This window comes from Miscanthus floridulus, chromosome 18, assembly GCF_019320115.1.
Source record: "Miscanthus floridulus cultivar M001 chromosome 18, ASM1932011v1, whole genome shotgun sequence".
Lineage (NCBI taxonomy): Eukaryota > Viridiplantae > Streptophyta > Magnoliopsida > Poales > Poaceae > Miscanthus > Miscanthus floridulus.
Window position 1 is genome coordinate 56,691,507 of NC_089597.1, and position 6,896 is coordinate 56,698,402.

General features: G+C 44.0%; 1 long non-coding RNA gene across 1 annotated transcript; it reads right to left on the minus strand.

Annotated features, from left to right (window-relative positions):
- Positions 1 to 906: 906 nt before the first annotated feature.
- LOC136521265 (uncharacterized) lies at positions 907 to 1,443 on the minus strand. Its single transcript, XR_010775519.1, has 3 exons — positions 1,295 to 1,443; positions 1,096 to 1,206; positions 907 to 991 (listed from the first exon to the last, which is right to left on the minus strand). It is a non-coding gene; the product is annotated as an uncharacterized lncRNA (long non-coding RNA).
- Between the last annotated feature and the right edge of the window lie 5,453 nt (positions 1,444 to 6,896).

Genomic DNA, 6,896 nt, shown 5'->3' on the forward strand with positions numbered 1-6,896 from the left:
CGCCCCTACAAATCGATTTGTAGGGGCGGCTGGTATTACGAACCGCCCCTACAAATCTATTTCTAGGGGCGGCTCAAGAACCAACCGCCCCTACAAATCTATTTGTAGGGGCGGCTGTAGTGCCAGTCGCCTCTATAATACCTGTTTGTAGGGGCAGTTCAATCTAGAACCGCCCCTACAGTATGTTTTCCCACCAAAAAAAATTCAAATTTACAATTCAAATTCGACCAGAACTGTTTGTTTCTGCGTATTCCATCCAGCATCCGCGTTGCCGAACGCCCCGCGACCAACGTTCCGAACCGCATTCGCGTTGCCGAACGCCACGCGACCAACGTTCCGAACGCGACTACAAGCACAATAGTATTATATAAAGTACAATTACAAGTCCAATTCGTAATGATATATATATATACAATCCATCATTAAATATACAAATTTCATACACATTGTTATCAACGTCCTAGAGCTAGTCTTTCAGTCTCACGAAGGTGTTGGTACTGAGGATTTGTACCTAAGTCAGACTCTCGATCATGGTAGGCGCCTCTGACGTGTACAATCTGGTCCAATATGAAGTTGCAAAGGTCACCGACGAGCTCTAAGAGTTGGTCATCCTTGTATGGGTCTCTTTCCATTCCTTTCTCTTCTCTCCACTACAAGAAAACAAGTTTCAGTTTAGTATTTCATACCATTTATGGAGTTTTTATACTACGGGTGAAGAGGTTCAAACTTACCCTTAAGGGGTGTCTCCTGTAGGCACCGGTGTTACTCATCATAGAACATATATAGTATCCACAATGTACACTCCCAGACCTCTACTTGGGGCACTGTGTGTTTTGCATATGAAAATATTAGGTAATGCTTTTGACAGCCATGTAACGGAGTACTGAAGAAGTAAGTTACACTTACCGCACATAGTGTTTTTATAGCCAGCTTTTCCTTCCTCGCTGGATCATGCCTTCCGTGATGATGAGAGACATAGAACCTAAATGCCCTGTTCGAATTATTTTAGCAAATACAACTTGTTAGCATGCATAAGTGAACGTTACAAGTATGTATACAGACATATAAGCTAATGAGGATTGTCGATATGTATACGTCTTGAGAATCGATATGAAGTCTTTGTATGTCGCCGGGTCCTTATCTATTGAATCAAAGACCCATGCCATGCTCTTCCCGACATCGACGGCTATACAAATCCAGTGGTTGCTGCATGGATTTAATCATAGAACTAGATAAGCTCTTTTACATCGAATAAAATATATCGAACATAGCTTTAAGTTATAGTTGAACTTACTCGAAGTTGTATGGTAGCCATATAGTAGAGTGTTGTTGGAGATTTTTGAAAGCCAGAGCAATGTATGCCGCAACCTTAAGGGACTCTTCCCTTAGCTTCGCACTACGGATGCGCTCTTTCTCCCGAAGAGTCTTTGCAGCTGCTAGCTCTTTGGCATCCAGTGTCCACCATTTAGGGTAATTAAAATTTGTTTGGGCTATAGCTTGAGGGTCTACATACCCGGCTTTCACACTTGGCATTTGTTTGACAATGTGCACTTGCATTCTACAAATCACGGCGTGGGTTAGTTACAACAAAATTCAAAGATTACATTCATATCATATTGGGAGGACAAGGACTTACAGGCACCACATGCGAATTAGATTCATCTCTATTTCTCCCAGGTGAAAGCATGTGTGCATGTCATTGAAGTCAAAGACAATTTTCCCGGCTGGGCTTCCAAATATGCCGGTGGGAAAGCATGCTTGTATGATATCTATGCTCGTTGGGAGAACACGCAAGTACCAATCATGGAACCTTCTCATTCCAAGTGGTAGGCGCTGGATGTCCCGGTTTGGTAGGAAGGGCTTGCCTCTTTCATATTTTTTCGGGCAATCCTTTAACCATTCGATGGCATCAACATTTGGATACTGCTTTGCAATTTGGTGAAGTTTGCTACTGACGGCCTCCTCAGAACCCTGTGATGGGACTTTTTTAACTTGGTTTTTAGGCTTGAACTGATCATGGGAATACCACTTGGACACCGACGAGACGTCTTTGATCGGAACATAAACTTGCCTTATGTGGATTGGAATCTTCTTTCGGAGTTCCCATTCAGGCATGTCCTCATCTTCTTGTGCATCACCTTCTTCAGGAGGCACTCGTTGTTCATGTATCGGTTGTGCTTGTTGAGAAGACTGTGGCATCTCATGATGCACTTGCCCGGTACGAGCTGGAGAAGGTTGTGGCATCTCATCAGGGACATGCTCGATAGGAGGCGGGGAAGAATGTGGCATCTCAGGAATGTGGGGGTCACGAGACGGTGAAAATATCTCCCCGGCCTCAACAACTCGCTCCAAATTTGGGAGAGGGGGAGGCGGCGAAGAAGTAGTCAATATAATGTCCCGTTTGTGCCAGAGGATGAATTGCCCCATAACGTCTCCGAGTAACACCAGCCCCTCAGGAGTTGCATAGTCTATCCTCCACTGCATGAACTCGGGCTTCACTATATGCACCTCGACCCTAGTGTAGTCCGGCGGTATGTTATTATTGTGGTGTAAGCCACCGGGAGGATGTGCAACACCTGTTGCCACCTCCATCACAGTGTTCTGCCGGCCGCTGAGAAACACCAAGGTGCAACTAGTAGGTTCCTGTATGAGATCGACTGAGGTTGTGGCTGCAGTGGAACCTGGGCTGCTAGGAACTTTCGGAGGGCTGCCAACTAATGCCAGTTCTCCCGGTGGCGTCACTAATATACGTGGCTCCATAGACATTCCTTGCTCCTCCAGCGCCTTCGCAACTAGAGCCTTCACTTGGAGCTCAAGACTAGTCTCCCGGTCTCGGCCATGTTTCTTGTACATGTGCCTATCCTCTTCGAATCCTTGCTTCCAAGTCATCCTTTTCCCTAGCCCCCTGGTGCGGCCTGTGTGCTCCTTGTTTCCCAAGCCAAGGCTAAGCTCGTCCCTCTCTCTGGAAGGATTGAATGAGCCCTTCTCTTTGTCTTCAGCATATTTCAGTATCCTTGATACCGCCTCTTGGGTCTCTGGCTTATCAAACTTAAGATTACTGCCGGATGGTTCTGTACTCCTCGCATATATCTAGTTCCTTGAGCGTACCTTCAACTTCGTCACATCGATATTCCCAGCAGCTGCGGCCTCTTCATCCATCTTTCTAAACTACTCTTCCTTGGCATAGTAGCCACCGGGGCCTAGATGATGGTGGTGTTTGTTCCTCTTCGCTAGCTCGGTGTTACGAGCACTGAGCTCCAATGCCTCTGCTGAAGTCTTCTGAGCCACGAGCTCCTTCCATTGACTAGGAGTTATTTTGCCGAACTCGTTGAAGGGAGTTAACCCCTTTTGGATATACTTCGTGTTAAGCTCCAACCTCCAACGTCGCAATGACTCTCCCATCATCCTGATAGCATTTTTTTTACCAATTCGTGCTTACCCTCTAGAAATCTAAAATTGACCTTCAGCTGCCTATCCCATAGTGCATTCTTTATGTTCTCTGGTACCTCTTTCCAGTTAGGGATTGCTGGGTTCAATTTATCTCTTACTAGGGCCCCGATCGCATTACGGAATCGTCCTCTTAATTCCTTCGGCTCAAGGATCTCCCCTGCTGGCCCAACCTCTGTTATCACATAGCAAGCCTTATCTGGATATAGATTTCCTTTTCTATCCCCTCATTTCCTCTTAGGCTTGGTAGTCGTGGTTGTGTCTTGAGTTTGTGGAGCAGAGGCATCGTGATCCATCTCTGTGGTTGTTGCCTCTGCTCTCCTTTCCTCTACTCCGTCTTGTCCAGCGAGATGTCGCAGACATCGACGTCATCTTTTCTGAGTTTCAGGAGGGACCTATATATAGGACAGGTCAAAGTGTTAGCAGAGGTAACATAGCCAAAGCTTTAGCAAAATTTACAAGCTAAGGCTTCTTCCCTACCTCCTTGTTCAGGTCAAAATCCTTGTCCAAATCTTCCTCCGTTGGCCTCCTTCTTGCTTCAGGTGGGAAAGGATCCTCGGGACTTTCATATCCCTCTTTTGACTCATCATCCTCTTCTCTTCGCCTTCAGCAGCCTCTCCTTCAGGGCCTTCCTCCTCGTCACACTCCTCCTGAGTAAGCATCACTTCTAGATCTTTTTCTACCTCGTTATTGAACTGTTCCTAAGTAAGCTGGTCCTCTAGTGCTTGCTCCTCAAGGGTTGGCTGCTCATCATGCTTGGGGCATCGAGCTGCACGGTCTGTTGTCCGTGACATTATTTCGTGCTTTGTTCTAAAAGATGCAAGAAAGTGTGCTTTAGGTACGCGAGAAGGTATAAGAAATCAAAAAGGTCTATAAACCAAAGTAGTCCTATAAAACAACAATATAAAAAACAAGAAGTAGCAGTGGTAGAGGCCTCAGAAACATGTCAATCATCATCTGATCTTGAACTTGGAGCATCTAGGCATCATAACAGAGAAGAGAGGAGAAGGTAATGTAGGGGTGGCTGCTAATGATGCCAAGTTCCTCACAAGTTCTTGATCATCAGCTCATATTCCATATAATGTATGGACTTGGACAATTTCATCATCGGCAAAATAAAGGAGAGGAGAGGAGAGGGGAGATTTGGCAAAAAAAAGCAACTGCTGCTTAACAAACTAGCAGTATATAAGAGGAGTAGTAGGAGTAGTTGTAGGAGTAGTAAGAGGAGGAGTAGGAGTAGTAAGAGGATTAGTAGTAGGAGTAGTGGTAGGAGTAGTAGTAGCAGTAGCAGCAGCAGAAGCCACTACACACCAGCAGTATATAAGCAAAAAAATAGAGGAGTGGTAGTAGTAGAGTAAGAGCAGCAGCCACTTAGGAGTAGCAAGTAGTAGTAAGTAGAAAGTAGTAGAGTAGAGTAAGTGTAGCAGTAGAGTGGTAGTAGTAGATAAGAGAAGCAGCCACTTAGGAGTAGTAGTAGGAGCATCACTGAAAGAAGAGCAGCAGTAGGAGTAGCAAGTAGAGGGAGGAGTAGTAAGAGAGTAGGAGTAGCAAGTAGAGGGAGGAGTAGTAAGAGGAGGAGGAGTAGAAGGAGGAGGAGGAGTACGTAGTAGGAGTAGTGGTAGGAGTAGTAGTAGTTAAGTAGTAGTAGTAGCAATACGCCACTACACACCCAGCATAAGCAAAAAAAAATAGAGAAGGAGTGGTAGTAGTAAGAGGAGGAGGGAGTAGGAGGGAGTAGGAGGAGTAGGAGGAGGGAGGAGGAGGAGTAGTAGTAGTAGCAGCAGCAGCAGCCACTACCACACCAGCAGTATATAAGCAAAAAAACAGAGAAGGAGTGGTAGTAGTTAGAGTAAGAGCAGCAGCCCACTTAGGAGTAGCAAAGTAGTAGAGTAAGTAGAAGTAGTAGAGTAGAGTAAGTGTAGCAGTAGGAGTGGTAGTAGTAGAGTAAGAGCAGCCGCCACTTAGGAGTAGCGAGTAGTAAGAGGAGTAGTAGGAGTAGTAAGAGGAGGAGTAGTAAGAGGAGGAGTAGTAGGAGTAGTAAGAGGAGTAGTAGGAGGAGGATGAGGAGGAGTAGTAGTAGTGGTAGGAGGAGTAGTAGTAGTAGTAATAGTAGTAACAGCAGCAGCCACTACACACCAGCAGTATATAAGCAAAAAATAGAGGAGTGGTAGTAGTAGAGTAAGAGCAGCAGCCACTTAGGAGTAGCGAGTAGTAAGAGGAGTAGTAGGAGTAGTAAGAGGAGTAGTAGTAGGAGTAGTAAGAGGAGTAGTAGTAGTAGTAGTAGTAGTAGTAGTGGTAGGAGTAGTAGTAGTAGTAGTAGCAGCAGCAGCAGCCACTACACACCAGCAGTATATAAGCAAAAAAATAGAGAAGGAGTGGTAGTAGTAGAGTAAGAGCAGCAGCCACTTAGGAGTAGCAAGTAGCAGCAGCCACATGGTCGAATTATACAAAATCTCAGAACTGTACAACACACCAGCAAAGATAGGATAAAATCATGAAATTTTTAGGACAACAAAGATACTTAAATTATCTACAACTTTTATATTATCTAGGTTCACATAAAAGGTCATTTAAAGCATGAAAACATTTTTCTAACCAAAACTATACCAGTAGGAATTTTTTAAGCACACAAATCAAATGTTCTTTTATGCATTTCAGTACTCTTAAAGACAGGTCATTTAAACTGATGAAGCAATAGTTTAAAGGGTGGGGGCTCAATCTTCAGGGGGAACTTAGAAAGCTTAGGAAAGAACTTCAAGAAGAATTGATTACTCTTGAAAATTTAGAGGAAACAAACTCTCTTTCTATAGACCAGTGGCAAAGGAAAACCTGGATTATCAGTGAAAATCTTAGACTTCTTAAACAAGAAGAGCTATATTGGTATAACAGATCCCATGAAACATGGTTGTTGAATGGTGACCTAAACACCAAATATTTTCATAGAGTTGCTAGTGGAAGAAAAAGGAAAAACATGGTTGTTGAATGGTGACCTAAACACCAAATGATCATTCAGACCATCAACTACTAGGTACCACCAGCAGAAATGAGCCAATAGCAGCAGCTAGCTCATAGTTACAAGGACAGATTCAACTTTCATTGAACAACAGACATTTTAAGATAGTGGATAGCTGTAGTTTAGGTAACTAAAAATGTTGGCATGCAACATCCCAAGCAATAAAACAATCAATGTTGCCATAACAGCGACAAGCAGTTCTTTGAAAAAAAAGCAGTTCCTAGCTAGATGTCAGTAGCAAATGTCCTAATAATATCATGGTTTAGTTTTGTGTATTGTGGAAGAGAAACCTTTAATAGATACATATCTAGCATACACAGCGGCAGAAATTTCTAGCACAACAATAACCCCTTGGAACCTTAACCCTTTTACCAGAACAGAAAGAGTGCAGGTTAAATCATGATGTACAGCATAAAGAGTTAACAACTGGCACAAA